We start from the raw sequence: 14,932 nt of genomic DNA, 5'->3' as shown, positions 1-14,932 counted from the left end.
AAGTAATGGGGTGAAGTCCACCCACATTATGAAGGATAATCTGCTTTATTCAATATCTACTGATTTAAATGTTAATCACATCTAAAAAATTTCTTCACAGCAACATCTAGACTTGTATTTGACCAAGTATCTGGGCATCATAGCTTAGCCAAGTTGACACATAAAATTAACAAACTAGTCTTTTTGCTTAAAGTATGATTTTTTTTTTGCTGGGTAAACTAACTTCTAAACTTACATCCCCAAAATCTATTAACCAAAGCCAAAATTGATCTTTCTAAACTATGAATCTGATTTATGGACTCATTCCACAAATACTACTGAACACATCCTTTGTGACAGATACTTGATAGAGGTGGGCTACTAACATGCAATGAGTCTGTACTTGCCCCAAGGAATTTAGTCAGCTAGGGAGATGAGATTGCAAACCAGAATAGCTCCTATTTACTGAAGCCCTACTAAGTGTCAAGTACTCTGCATTAATTATGTCATTTAATCTTCACTCTGACTTTACAATGTGGCAATGAGTAAATTCTGCAGATTAAGTGGTTTGCCCAAGGAAACAAAGGCTACTGAATGCTGGAATAGGTATTTAAACCCTTGTCTGTCTGACATCAATTCCCATGTGCTCCTCTGCCTTCTGGTTACAAACAAAGACAACCCTGTAAGATAGTTGCTGTAGAAAAGGTTTGTAGAACATTCAGTGAGGACAGGAAAAGGCATCCCTAACTCTGCCTGGCTAAGTCAGAGATGGCTTCACAATGGTCATGATGATCTTCTGTTTGAAATCATTATGGCCTTCAAAGGGAAAAAGCATCCAGAATATTAATTAGCAAAACACCTCACATACTGCCTGATAGTCCTGTTCACTCTACAGTTTGTGCTGAACATTCTACACTTCCTTTCCTGGCATCCTTTGCACATCTTTCTCCACACACCACTTTTCTCTTTGGCAAAATTCTATTTTATTCTACAACTTTATTGTGTTCTGGCTTTGGTGAGGTATAACTGATAAAATTTGCATATATTCAAGATATACACTTGATACATGTATACACTATGTAATGATTACCACAATCAAATTAAATAATACATCCTTCAACACACATAGTTGCCACTTGTGGGTGAAGGGCGAAAAAGACATTTAAGATCTGCTCTATGAGCAAATTTCAAGTAAACAATAGAGTCACCATGCTATACATTAAGTCCCCAAAGTTTATACATCTTATAACTGAAAGTTTGGATTCTATAAACATCTCCCCATTTTCCTCACCCTGCATCCCCTGGTAACCACCATTCTACTCTCTGCTTCTATTAGTTCAAATGTTTTAGATTCTACATTTAAGTAAGATCATGCAGTCTTTCTGTATCTGGCTTATTTCACTTAGTATAACGTCCTTGAAATTGATTCATATTGTCAAAATGTCAGGACTTCTTTCTAAGGCTAAATAGTGTTCCATTGTATATACAACATTTTCCTTATCCATTCACTCATTCATGAACACTTCAGTTGTTTCCATTACTCAGCTATTGTGAATAATGCTGCAATAAACATGGAGGGTATGTATCTCTTTCAGATACTGATTTTATTTCCTTTGGATGTATACTTAAAAGAAGGATTCTTGGATCCCGTGATTAGTTCTCATTTTAATTTTTTGAAGAATACTGTTTTCCATAATGGCTGTACTAATTTACATTCCCACCAACAGTGTACAAGGGCTCCCTTTCTCCACACCCTCACCAGCACTCCTTGCCTTTTTATTTTATTTTTTTTTTGATAGTAGACGTCCTAACAAGTGGAAGGTGAAATCTCGCTGTGGTTTTGATATGCATTTCCCTGAAGATTAGTGACATTGAGTCACTTTTCACATACTTGGTCATTTGTATGTCTTCCTTGTAAAAACATCTATTCTGGTCCTTTGGCAATTTTTTATCATTTATTATTATTATTATTACTATTATTACTATTGAGACGACATTTCACTCTTGTTGCCCAGGCTGGAGTGCAGTGGCACGATCTTGGCTCACCACAACCTTTGCCTCCTGAGCTCAAGCGATTCTCCTGCCTCAGCCTCTCGAGTAGCTGGGATTACAGGCACCCGCCACACCTACCTAATTTTGAATTTGTAGTAGAGACAGGGTTTATGCCATGTAGGTCAGGCTGGTGTCCAACTCCTGACCTCAGGTGATCCACCCGCCTTGGCCTCCCAAAGTGCTGGGATTACAGGAGTGAGCCACGGCTCCCGGCCGGCAATTTTTTAATTAGGTTACCTTTTTTTGTTATTGATTTGTATGAGTTCTTTATATATTTTGGATGTTAATCTCTTAACAGATAAGAGGTTAATAGGTCAGATAGTGGGCAAATATTTTCTCCCAATCTGTAGATTGCCTTTTCATTTTATTATTTCATTTGCTATGCAGAAGCTTTTTAGTTTGATGTGCTCCCATTTGTGTATCTTTGTGTTTGTTGCCTGTACTTTGGGTGTTATATCCAAAAAAAAATCATTGCCAAGATCAATATCAAACAGATTTTCCCATGTTTTCTTCTAGAAGTTTTACAGTTTCAGGTCTTATGTTTAAGTCTTTAATCCATTTCTAGTAAATTTTTGTATATGGTGTAAGATAAGGATCCAATTTAACTCTTTTACATGTCGATATCCAGTTTTCACAATGCCACTTATTGAAGAAACTATCCTTTCTCCATTGTGCATTCTTGGCACCCTTGTCAAAAATTATATTATATATATATTACAACTTACACATACGTTGTATATGTGTGAGTTAATTTCTGGGCTTATTTGTTATTCTGTGTATCTATTTTCATGCCAGTGCCATACTGTTTGATTACTATGCCTTTGTAGTAGATTTTGAAATCAAGTAGTGTGATGCCTTCCAGCTTTGCTCTTCTTTCTCAAGACTACTTTGGCTATTCATGGCCTTTTGTGATTCTATATGAATTTCAGAATTGTTTTTTTCTATTTCTGTGAAAAACTTCACCAGAATTTTTATAGGTATTGAATTGAATTTGTGGGTTGCTTTGAGTAGTATGCACATTTTAACAATATTACTTCTCCTACTCCATGAATGCAGGATATCTTTTCATTTATTTGTGACTTCTTCAATTTCTTTCATCAATGTCATAGTTTTCAGTGTACATATTTTCAGTGTACATATTTTCAGTGTGTATATTATATATATTTCACTTCTTTGGTTAAACTTATTCCTAAGTATCTTATTGTTTTTAATTCCACTGAAAATTGAATTTTTTTCTTAATTTCTTTTTTTGGATAGTGTGTTGTTAGTGTATAGAAATGCAACTGATATTTGTATGTTGATTTTGTATTCTGCTACTTTACTAAATTTGTTTATCAATTCTAACAGGCTTTGGTAGATAGAGTTCTTAGGATTTTCTGTATATACAATTGTGTTATCTTAAACAGAGATAATTTAGCTTCTTCCTTTCTGATTTGGATGCCTTTTATTTCTTTTTTCTTTTGTAAGCTAGCCATGGCTAAGACTTCCAATACTATGTTGAAGAGAAGTTCTGAGACTGGGCATCCTTGTCTTGTTCCTGATCTTAGAGGAAAACTTTTCAGTTTTCACCATTGACCATGATGTTAGCTGAGAGTTTGTCATATATGACCTTTCTTATGTGAAGTACAGTCTTTCTATACCTAATTTTTTTATCATAAAAAAAGATGTTGAATTTTGTCAAATACTTATTCTGCATCTATTGAGATAATTATATGATTTTTATAATTTGTTCTGTTATGTGCTGTCACATTGATCAATTTGCATATATTGAAACATACTTACACCCTAGCCATGAATGCCACTTGATTATGGCATTTGATCTTTTTAATGTGCTGTTGAAGACAGCTTGCTAGTATTTTATTTTTGCACATTTCTCATAAGTTTTGATATGTTGTGGTTCCCTCTTAATTTGTCTCAAGACAATTTTTGTTTCCCTTTTGATTTCTTCTTTGACCCATTGGTTCAAGAGTGTATTATTTAATTTCCACATATTGGTAAATGTTCTAAGATTCTTTGTTATTTATTTCTAGTTTCATACCATTGTGGATAGAAAAAATACTTGATATGATTTTAATCTTATTTTTTTTAAGATTTGTTTTGTGTCCCAACAGATGATCTCTATCCTGGACAATTTTTTCATGTGTGCTTGACAAAAATGTGTACTCTGCTGCTGTTAGATGGAATCGTCTGTGTATGTCTGTTAGGCCCATTTAGCCTGTACTGTTATTCAAGTCTGCTGTTTCCTTTTATTTTATTTTTATTTTCATCATAATTTGGGTTTTTTAATTTTTAATTTTTATGAGTAGATAGTAGGTGTATATATTTATGGGGTAAATGAAATATTTTTATATAAGCACTTAATGCATTGCATAATACTAACATCATAGAAGATGGGGTATCCATCCCCTCAAGCATTCGTTGTGTTACAAACCATCCAATTATACTCTTTAAGTTATTTAATTAATTAATCAATTTTTTGAGACAGAGTCTCACTCTGTTGCCCAGGCTGGAGTGCAGTGGTGTGATCTCAGCTCACTGCAACCTCCACATCCCGGGTTCAAGTGATCCGCCTGCTTCAGCCTCCCAAGTAGCTGGGACTACAGGCGTGTGCTACCAACCCTGGCTAATTTTCGTACTTTTAGTACAGATGGGATTTTGCCATGTTGGCCAGGCTGGTCTCAAACTCCTGACCTCAAGTGATCTGCCAGCCTCAGCCTCCCAAAGTGCTGAGATTACAGGTGTGAGCCACTGCACCTGGCATATTTTAGTTATTTGAAAATATACAATTAAATTATTATTGACTATAGTCACCCTATTGTGCTATATGATACTAGGCCTTATTCGCTAATTTTAACTTTCATACCCCTTAACCACCACCTCCTCCCACATATACACCACCCCACAACTACCCTTCTCAGCCTCTGATAATCATCCTTCTACTATCTATCTTCATGGATTCAATTGTTTTGATTTTTAGGTCCCACAAACAAGTGAGAACATACAGAGTATGTTTTTCTGTCCTTGGCTTGTTTCATTTAACGTAATATCCTCTAGTTCCATCTATATTGTTGCAAATGAGTGAATCTCATTCTTTTTATGGCTGAATAGTACTCCATTGTGTATAAGTACCACATTTTCCTTATCCATCCATCTGTTGATGGACACTTAGGTTGCTTCCAATTCTTGGCTCTTGTGAACAGAGCTACAACAAACTTGGGAGTGCAGGTATCTCTTCGATATCTTGATTTCCTTTCTTGGAGTATATACCCAGCAGTGGGATGACTGGATAGTATGATATCTCTATTTTTAGTTTTTTAAGGAACCTCTGAAATATTCTTCATACTGGTTGTGGTAATTTACTTTCCCACCAACAATGTACAGTGGTTCCCTTTTCTCCATATTCTTGACAGTATTTGTTAATGCCTATCTTTTGGATATAAGCCATTTTAACTGGGGTGAGATAGTATCTCACTGTAGTTTTGATTTGCATTTCTCTGATGGTCAAAAAAAAATGTGGAATGCTTCACGAGTTTGCATGTCATCTTTGTGCAGGGTCCATGCTAATCTCTGTATCATTCAATTTTAATATATGTGATGCCAAAGTGAGCACTGCCTTTTCCTTATGGATTTTCTGTCTGTATGATCCATTCATTGTTGAAAGTGGGATGCTGACATCTGCTACTATTATTGTATTCTTACTATTATTATTTCTTCCTTTAGTTATGTTAATATTTTCCTGATATATTTAAGTGTTTTCATGTTGGGTGTATATGTATTTACCATTGTATCCTTTTAGTAAATTGATGCCTTCATCATTATATAATGACCTTCTTTGTCTCTTATGACAGTTTTTGATTTAAAGTCTATTTTGAATTATATAAGAATAGGTACCCCTGCTCTCTTGGTTTTTATTTGTATGAAATATTTTTTTTCTATCCCTTTGCTATCATCCTATTTGTGTCCTTAAGACTCAAGTGAGTTGCTTGTAGGCAGTATATTGTTGGAGCTTGTTTTTTAACCCATGTAGTCACTCTGTGTCTTCCGATTAAAGAATTTAATTTATTTACATTTAATGTAATTATTGAGAGAAATAATTTATTATTGTCATTTTTAATTGTTTTCTGACTGTTTTGTAGTGTCTTTGTTTCTTTCTTTCACTCTTGCTATCTTCCCTTGTGATTTGTTGACATTTTGTGGTAGTATGCTTTCATTTCCTTCCTCTGTCTTTTGTGTATCTACCAGAGTTTCTTTTTCTTTGTAGTTAGCGTAGATCTTACATAAAACATCTTATAGTTATAACACTCTATTTAAAACTGATAACACCTTGAATTCAACTGCATTTAAAGCTTCACTTTTTCTTCTCCCTCACACATTTTATGCTATTGATGTCACACTTTGCATCTTTTTATATTGTGTATCTATTAAAAATTATTGGAGCTATAGTTATTTTTAATACTTTGGCCTTTTAACTTTTATTCTAGAGTTAAAAGTGACTTACATATCATCATTACAGCATCAGAATATTCTGATTTTAACTATATATTTACCTTTACCAGTAAATTTTCCACTTTCATGTGTTTCATGTCGTTACTTAGCAAACTTTCATTTCAACTTGAAAAAACTATCATTTTTGTAAGTCAAATCTAGTAGTGATGAAATCCCTTAGCTCTTATTTATCTGGAAATATCTTTATCTCACCTTTATTTCTGAATGACAGTTTTGCCAGATATATTATTCTTGGCAGTTAGTTTGAGTCTTTTGGTACTTTGAATATATCAACCCACTCCCTTCTGGCCTGTAAAATTTATGCTAAGAAGTTCGCTGATAGACTTATGGGGGTTCCATTGTGTACGATGATTTCTTCTCTTGATGCTTTCAAACTTTTTCTGGCTTTCAGTTTTGATAATTTAATTATACTGTGTCTTGGGGTATTATTCTTTAGGTTGAGCTTGATTGGCTTGGGTTAAGCTTTATGAATCTGAATATCCATATGTCTTCCAAAATTTGGGAAGTTTGTAGCTTTAAATAATATTTCTGCCCCTTTCTCTCTCTTCTCGAACTCCCAAAACTCATAATTTATTCATTTAATCGTGTCTCATAGGTCTCTTATGCTTTCTTCACTTTTTTGGGTTTTTTTTCTTTTTGTTTCTCTAATTGGCTAATTTCAAATGTCCTGCCTTGAGTTCACTGGTTCTTTCTTCTGCATGATTGACTACGCTGCTAAAGATCTGTATTGTATTTTTTATTCTGTCATTTTATCATTCTGCTTCAAGATTTGTTTGGTTGTTTTTATACTTTTTATTTCTTTATTAAACTACTCATTTTAATGCATTGTTTCCTTGATTTTGTTTTCTATCTGTGTTCTCTTGCATCTCATTGAGCTTCCTTAACATGACTACTTTGAATTATTTTTCATCCAACTCATAGTTATCCATTTCCTTGGGGTTGGTTGCTCAAGCTCTATTAGTTTCCTTTGGTGGTGTCGTGATTGCCTGATTCTGGATTATACATGTAGCCTTGTGTTGGTGCCTGTACATTTGAAGGAACAAATATCTCCTTCAGTCTTTATAGAACTGATTTCAATAGGTAAAAACTTTCTCCTGGTGGGTCCTCATGTGATGGGATTGTCTTTAGGATCATTATCAAGTAGGACTTTATCCTGTTCTGCAGTGGGGTCCACAGCTGAAAGACCTGTTATTGTGGATAAATGTGACTTCCTCCAAGTCACTGGAAGGTCTCCTATTGGGTCACTGGGTAGATCTCTGGGCAGGCAAGACTGGCTCCAGACTGAGAGGGGTTGGAATTGAGTCACAGGGCTACATCAGGGTCCACAACTGAGACTAGAGTCGGCAAGCCTACTTCCAGGGACATGAAGGGCATGCCTCTTGCCAGGTTCCTTGGAAGCCAGAACTCTCCCTGGACTGAGGCCAAAGTATGAGGGAAGCTGAAAAATAAGGCTGCCTCAAGACATACCGTCAGACCAAATTCAGCAGGCCTGACTCTGGAGTCACAGATGAGCATGTCTCCCAGAGGGTCACTGAGTGGGCAGGACTGCTCCTGGAGTATAGCTGGAAGAAGGTGGAGCTAGGTTGCAAGATCACTTCAAGACTTAGGGTGGAATCAAGGTGGGCTGGCCTGTCCCTGGGGCAATGAACAGGAGTGTTTCTCATCGGGTCCCCGTGGACAAGATTGCTCTCAGATCACTGCTGAGAGGAGCTGGAGCCAAGTTACAGGGCTGCTTCAGGATCTACAGCCAGGAATGAGGTCAGGCGGTCTGTCTCCCTTGGCACAGGTGGGTGTGACTTTTCCCAGAGCCTTTGCCACATGATTCTAGTGATAAGACCAAGGCCTAACAAGGATGTAGCTGAGTCTACAGGGGGACAAGGCCATATTTAGTGATAGCCAGAACCACAGTTGGCCAGCCCTCCTCTGTCTTGGGCTCCATGGAGGTTTTACAATCTCCTATCTGACTTTCAAATCTCCCACAATGGCACTTTTATCTGTGGATGATTGCCAAATTATAGTTGCTATGAGGCAATAAGGGAGGGGGACCTCCTTGGTTTAGATGAAGTCTTCCCTGCTCCACCTGTACCCACCTTCTAGATTCAGTACACTGTTTTCATGTGTCTGTCATAGCATTGAACACACCGTTTGGTTGGTTGGTTGGCTGGTAAGCTTCTCCAGTAATGTAAATTGTAGAAGGTAAAAATGTTACCTTAACTTCCATATGCCATTATTAGCGCAAGGCATGACACAGAGTTTTGATATCATTGCAAAATAAACAGAATCACACAAATCTATTTCTATTCATGCAATGATATGTATATTTGAAGGCACTTGATTCTCCAGATTACACTCATTCATCCCTCCTTACACCTTTATAGTGACCATGAGAGCTTCTTCCCCTCCCAAGCTTCCAGAGTCACAACACTTAATATTTTTATCTCTATTTGGTACTATTTAGTAACATGTTTTTCATTTATCACAACTATGTAATCAGATAGAAAAATATGTTCATTGTTGAATTGAAATAAATTGATACTGACATCATATGGTGTAACAGATTCAGTAGGTAGTTGAACTAGAAAATTCAGTAATAGTTTGTTTATACTAGCAAGAGGGAGTGTTTCTGGGTTATAGAACTGTTCCGTATCCTGAATGAGATAATAGTTACATGCATCAATCGTTGTATTAAAATTGATAGAATTATACAGCAACAAGATCGATATTACTGCTTAATAAAAATTTTTAAAAATCAACATCCAGATAATATGCATAGCAAGATACTGAATATACAAATAGACAATGGCCAGACTACATATGACAATTAAAACTCTTACCTACAACCTTCATCCCAGGGAGCCAAACCACAATTTCTGTAGCAATAGTCCTGGAACAGTCATAGCTTGCTCAATGACTACCAGCTTCCCAAACTTTTAGCCTGACTTCCAACTTAGGACCAACCAGAGTAGGTCAAATATGCTCTCCACACCAATCACAGATGATATCCTGCCTCTAGTTAGCTCACCTCCAACTTTCTCATGTCAACAGCCTCCATTCAGGGCACACCTGAAGCCTTACCCTTTTTTCTCTATAAAGTTTTCTCACTGCGCTGCCTGCCTTTGAGTCTGTCAAACACAATGATAGTGACCGATTTCCAAGCTCTGAATAAATAGCTTCTGTTTTTTCTAACGTAATGGGATTTTTTTCATTACTTCCACAATATAGGATGCAATCATTTGAGTTGAAATAGAAGTGTGTGTGTAAATTTTTATATATGCACAGACTATGAAAATACACACACACACACACACACACACACACACCAGAAATGTCACTTCCTAGATAGAAAGTTGGTTGGCTGGGGAATAGGGGTAACAGTGAGATTGATTTTTCAATGTATTCCCTTTTGAGTCTTTTGAATGGTCCTCTAAGATCAAATAATTAATTTAAAAATAAAATTTGAGGCTCACTTAAATGTGAAGACTTACAGATTATAACAAATATTTATTTATTATTCAAATACACAAATAATCTCTAAAGGTAACCTGTTTTATAATTATTATATTTAGAATAAATCAATGATAAATTGACAATTGATAATAAATCAATTGATAAATTGGTGAATTGCTTAATATCTCTGAGTCTTATTAACCCCATGGATAAAACAAGGACAATACCAGCTTGAGGAAGTTGTGGGGAGGATTAATTGCTGCTTTATACATGTGGTTCTTGTCATATCTAAATGTATCAGCTGGGTAGGCTAGCTGCTGAAGAAAACAGAATCCAACATTTATCACTCAGATACAGTAGATGTTTCTTTCTTGCTCATATAACAGAACAGAGAGACTGAATGAGTTAGTGGGTGCCCGTCCTTCATGTAGTCATGAATGCACCAAACTAAAGGATCCCATTCCGGAAGAAACCCAAACTGATTGATAGTGGTCCTTCCATCTTCAAATATATGACTTACGAAGTTTTCCTGAATATTGTCTTCATCCAGCCAGGTTAAATGGAGAAGGACGAGGGGGAGCACATAGAGAAGGTTTGCATGGGCCATGCCTGGGAGTAGAGCCTGTTATTTTCACTCCTATTCGGGACTGTCAGATTTAGCAAACAGAAATGCAGTACAGGCGTCCTGTACTTTGTCCAGTTAAACTTGAATTCCAGATAAACAACACAATTTTTTTTAATACAAGTGTGTCTCATGCGGTACTTGGGACATATTTATACTAGAAATATGCTTTTTATCTAAAACTTAAATTTAACTGGGTGCCCTATATTTTATCTGGCAACTCTAGGAGTACAACACATTGGCTAAAACTCAGTTACAGGCCTACATATAATTAAATTACAAAGGAAGCTGGAAAGTGTAGTCTAGCTGTTTCCCAAGAAGATAGTAAGAATTTTGTTAAACAACTAGCAGTCTATGTATAGTAAAAAATGAACAAAAGTTAGGACCCTTCTTTTTCCCATGTGTGGGAGCCTGACCTGGAACACTGGCCTTAAACTTTGGGTACAAGAGCACAACTCAAACACTTGCCCAAATAGGCTCAACAAAAGTTATGCCACTTGGAACATGTCCTCAGTAAACTACAAAAATAAAATAAGAAGACGACAGTGAAACCATGCTGGAATCATTCATCAAAGTCAGACCGTGCCCTTGCGGCCTCCTTCTGTGCTGTATGTTTAACCTCTGGGGAAGCAGTACATTCCATGTGGACTCTAATAAGCTGCCTCTGGGAGCAATTTGACTCATGAAGCTGACTACTGTCTTGAGCAGTTTAAAGAACTTGAGAATTATTTTTTTTAACAAATCCCCTTGCAATGGTTGAAATCCCAGCATTCATTTATATTCATCTTGGAAGTTGGCATCCATAGCTCACAGGACTAGTAATAAAATTGACAATCTGCTACAGTGGAACTCATGCAGGTGTTATTAACTTTAACTGAATTGATCTCAACTAGATCACTGTCAGGGACGATGTGGTAACAATTGATTTTTCCAGCTCTGAGAGAGTTCTCAGTTTATTTATTTTCATTTCCCCATAGACTATTTTTTTTCCTTTGCTTGGAGATTTATGGCAACATTTCTTTCTTCTTGCTCTCTCATTTCAATTTGAAAATAGTAAGCTTTTAAGCACAATATTTGGGGAGAAAAGCAAAGTGACTTAGAGGCTTCAAAAACAACTCATCCAAGCCCATAAATTTGGCATCTGTAGATGTCTAAACAGGCATTGACAAAGAAGGATGTACTCTTTCTGAACATTATGCATTTCAACCATGTGTGGCCACTGTTACGGACTGACTTCTGTCCCCTCAAAATTCATCTGGTGAACCCTAACCCAGAATGTGCCTGTATTTGGAGCTAGCATTGATGTCCTTATAAGAAGAAGAAGAGACAAAAGTGTTGTACATGCACAGAGAAAAGACCATGTAAAGACACGATGAGAAGGCAATCATTGTCAAGTGAAGGAGAGAGGCCTCAGGAAAAATTAAACTTGCCAACACTTTGATCTAGGACTTCCAGCCTCCAGAACTAAGAAAATACATTTCTGTTGTTTAAGTTATCCAGTCTGTGGAATTTTGTTATGACAACCCAAGCTGTGATGAATATAGCCACCCACCCAGTATCCTTTGTGGATTACTGTGCTTGGTGTTGCCTAAAGGCTTAAGGAGAATACAGCATCTCCTCTATCAGCATTGGGGTAAATCGAGGCACCAAGATGCACATTCCTGGCATGCACGCACCATTTCTCCATACCTAGAATGTACACTTGCCACCCTCCCTTGCACACACCTGCATCAGGAGCCAATATGAAAATACAGGCATTACAAGGAAGGATGGAGAGTGGAACTCTGGTATAGCAGGCCCTGGCCCTGCACTTTCTTAGCATCATGACCTCAGGCACTGTGATCTTGGCCAGTGAAGTTCTTTGGACCTCAGTGCTATTATCTGGACAATACGAATAATAATATGATACCTAAATCTAAGGGTTGTTACAAGGATCCAAGAGAGCAATATATATGAAACTGTTATCTATAAAGTACAAAACAGACAGATAAACTAGCAAGTAATAACAAGTGTAGCAAGGCTCTGATAGTAGAAGGTTATAAAACTCGCTCTTTCATTCAAGACCAGCCTGGCCAACGTAGTAAAACCCCGTCTCTACTAAAATACAAAAATTAGCCAGGCATGATGCTAATACAATGCTAGCCTGTAATCCCAGATACTCAGGAGGCTGAGACGGGAGAATCACTTAAACCCGGGAGGCAGAGGTTGCAGTGAGCCAAGATCATGCCACTGCACTCCAGCCTGGGTGACAGAGCGAGACTCCGTCTCAAAAAAAAAAAAAAAAAAAAAAAAAAAAAAAAAAAAAAAACCTCACTCTTCCTCACTCTATTTATTACCTTAGACAAATAATTTAGCAATTTATTTTAAACTTCTGAAACTTCTGAATATACAGGGCAGGGGATAAGTAGCTCAAAATCATATTAGCTATCTAGAAATCATATTTGTTTTTAACAAAACAGTAAGAGAGTGGTTCTGTGACAAAAGGATGTGTAAATTAAAGAGTGATTACTGAAGATGTAGGAGGAAACTAGAACAAATTATAAATAATTAAAAGTATGAGGAAAAGTCAGGAGAGCTGGTTCCCCAATGAACGAGACTCTGAGCTCACAAAGGCCCAAGTCTAGCCCTCATTTTGTCTTCCTCTTATGAACCGTGTATTGTAGACAAGTTACTTAATCGTTCTAAGCTTCACAGGCTTGTTAAGGATTAAACAAAATCATGTATGTGTATATGATCTGTGAAGGTAGTTTCTTTTTTGTATAAGAAATATGTATTATTTCCTATCTTGGCTCCACCAATAACTAATTGCATGACCTTGAACTTGCCTTTTCTGAGTTTGTTTTCTAAGCTGAGTGCTACGATTTCCTTCTCTTACAATAATCTATGATTTTAAACGGATGAACATCGTGGCTGCATCACGAGGTTGATAACTAATTCAAGTTTCTTATGTAACTGTGAAATAAAACTTACAAATCAAGACCAAAACAAAGGGGCAGTGATTTGAAAACAGAGCTCCATAAAAATGTTAAACAGGATCATAAATAGAAAATTGTGTCTCTGGAGCCTTTTTCTTCCAGACCATTTGGTCATTCGAAAAATGTTTATCATGTATCCACTACATGTGGCACACAGGTCTGGAAGCTGGTGAGGCAGCCAGGGTACAAAGCCAGCAGTGGGGGAACGGTGAAGAGTGTAGGGCATCCACAGCTGTGTGCAGTGGGGGACTTGAACTTGGAGCCAGCACGAGTAAGCTGAGTAGTGAGAGGAGGTTAAAGGTGCAGAGTAGGATGTTGGTATTTAATTTTATGAGAAGGAACAATTCCCAATAAACACAGCTCTGTTCTGCCCTGACCTGGGGTTGTCAGAAGTGGAGCCAAAGCCATCTTGGCCTCTATCCTGGTGAGGGGTAAAGAGAACATCTGCTGGCCATACAGTCGCAAGCCAAGCACACTGACAAAGGTTACCTAAAGTATGTCCTTACTTAAAAATTCAAAAATTACTTTATTTCTGCAGCCACAACCAAGCCAGGCAGTCAGAGTCAATGAAATTAACCCCTTGGAGTGTTTTTTTTTTTTTTTTTAGTCTATGAAATGGGTCCTATGTCACTAGGTTTTTGAGAAATAAAATTAGGTAATATATATTAAAACACTTCTAGAAGTTGCACAAATATGAACTCTCATCATTACTGCCATCATTTGTCTCAAAGGGATTTGCCATGTGGAACAACCCACTTCAGTCTGGTTTTACAGCAGATGGCTGCCAGAAATATCAATAGCAGCAATTTTCCAAGTCATTCTTCAAATTCTGCGTACTGTTCATTATCATCTTTATTGGCTTAGCCCAGCTGCAGGCACCAGCCCAGTTCCATCATTCTGTCACTAGGACTCTGCTGGGTAATTTGTGGTTTCCAAAGGTGGAAGAATGCAGAGGTAGGAATGCAAGTGCAATACAATAGCTGATATAGGATGAGAACAACTACCTTCCCACATCTCCTCTATCCTGGGTGGGCCCTCACAGAGAAAAGGCAGGACTGGTTTCACCTGAGCCTGGGATTAGAAGGGCCCATAGCTCTGGAGTCTGTGTCTGTAAGCATGAGAAGAAAGCTTTAGCATAGCCAGTCATTGCTGCAATATGAGCATTCTTACAGATTTAGAAGAAATGTCATGTAGTAGGAATAACAATAATAGTGCCCTCCATTTATTAGGAAGCACTATGTGCCAGGCCTTCTGTAGGTGCTTTATAAATTGACGAGATTCAAATGTCAGCTTTGTCCATTCCTGGCTATGTGGCCTTGAGAATGTTACTTAGCCTCTCTGTGCCTGTTTC

The 14,932-nt window shown here is 37.2% G+C and overlaps 1 long non-coding RNA gene and 1 other non-coding gene across 5 annotated transcripts in view; both read right to left on the bottom strand.

Moving 5' to 3' along the window:
- The window catches only part of LOC134736905 (uncharacterized), a 503,219-nt gene that overhangs the window by 362,947 nt on the left and 125,340 nt on the right, over nt 1-14,932 (bottom strand). The window lies entirely within an intron of this gene.
- On the bottom strand, nt 5,539-5,641 carry LOC129485512 (U6 spliceosomal RNA). Its single transcript, XR_008658664.1, has one exon. It is a non-coding gene; the product is annotated as a U6 spliceosomal RNA (small nuclear RNA).

Source organism: Symphalangus syndactylus, chromosome 6, assembly GCF_028878055.3.
Source record: "Symphalangus syndactylus isolate Jambi chromosome 6, NHGRI_mSymSyn1-v2.1_pri, whole genome shotgun sequence".
NCBI classification, from domain to species: Eukaryota; Metazoa; Chordata; class Mammalia; order Primates; family Hylobatidae; genus Symphalangus; species Symphalangus syndactylus.
This window is presented reverse-complemented; position numbering and strand designations above follow the sequence as displayed.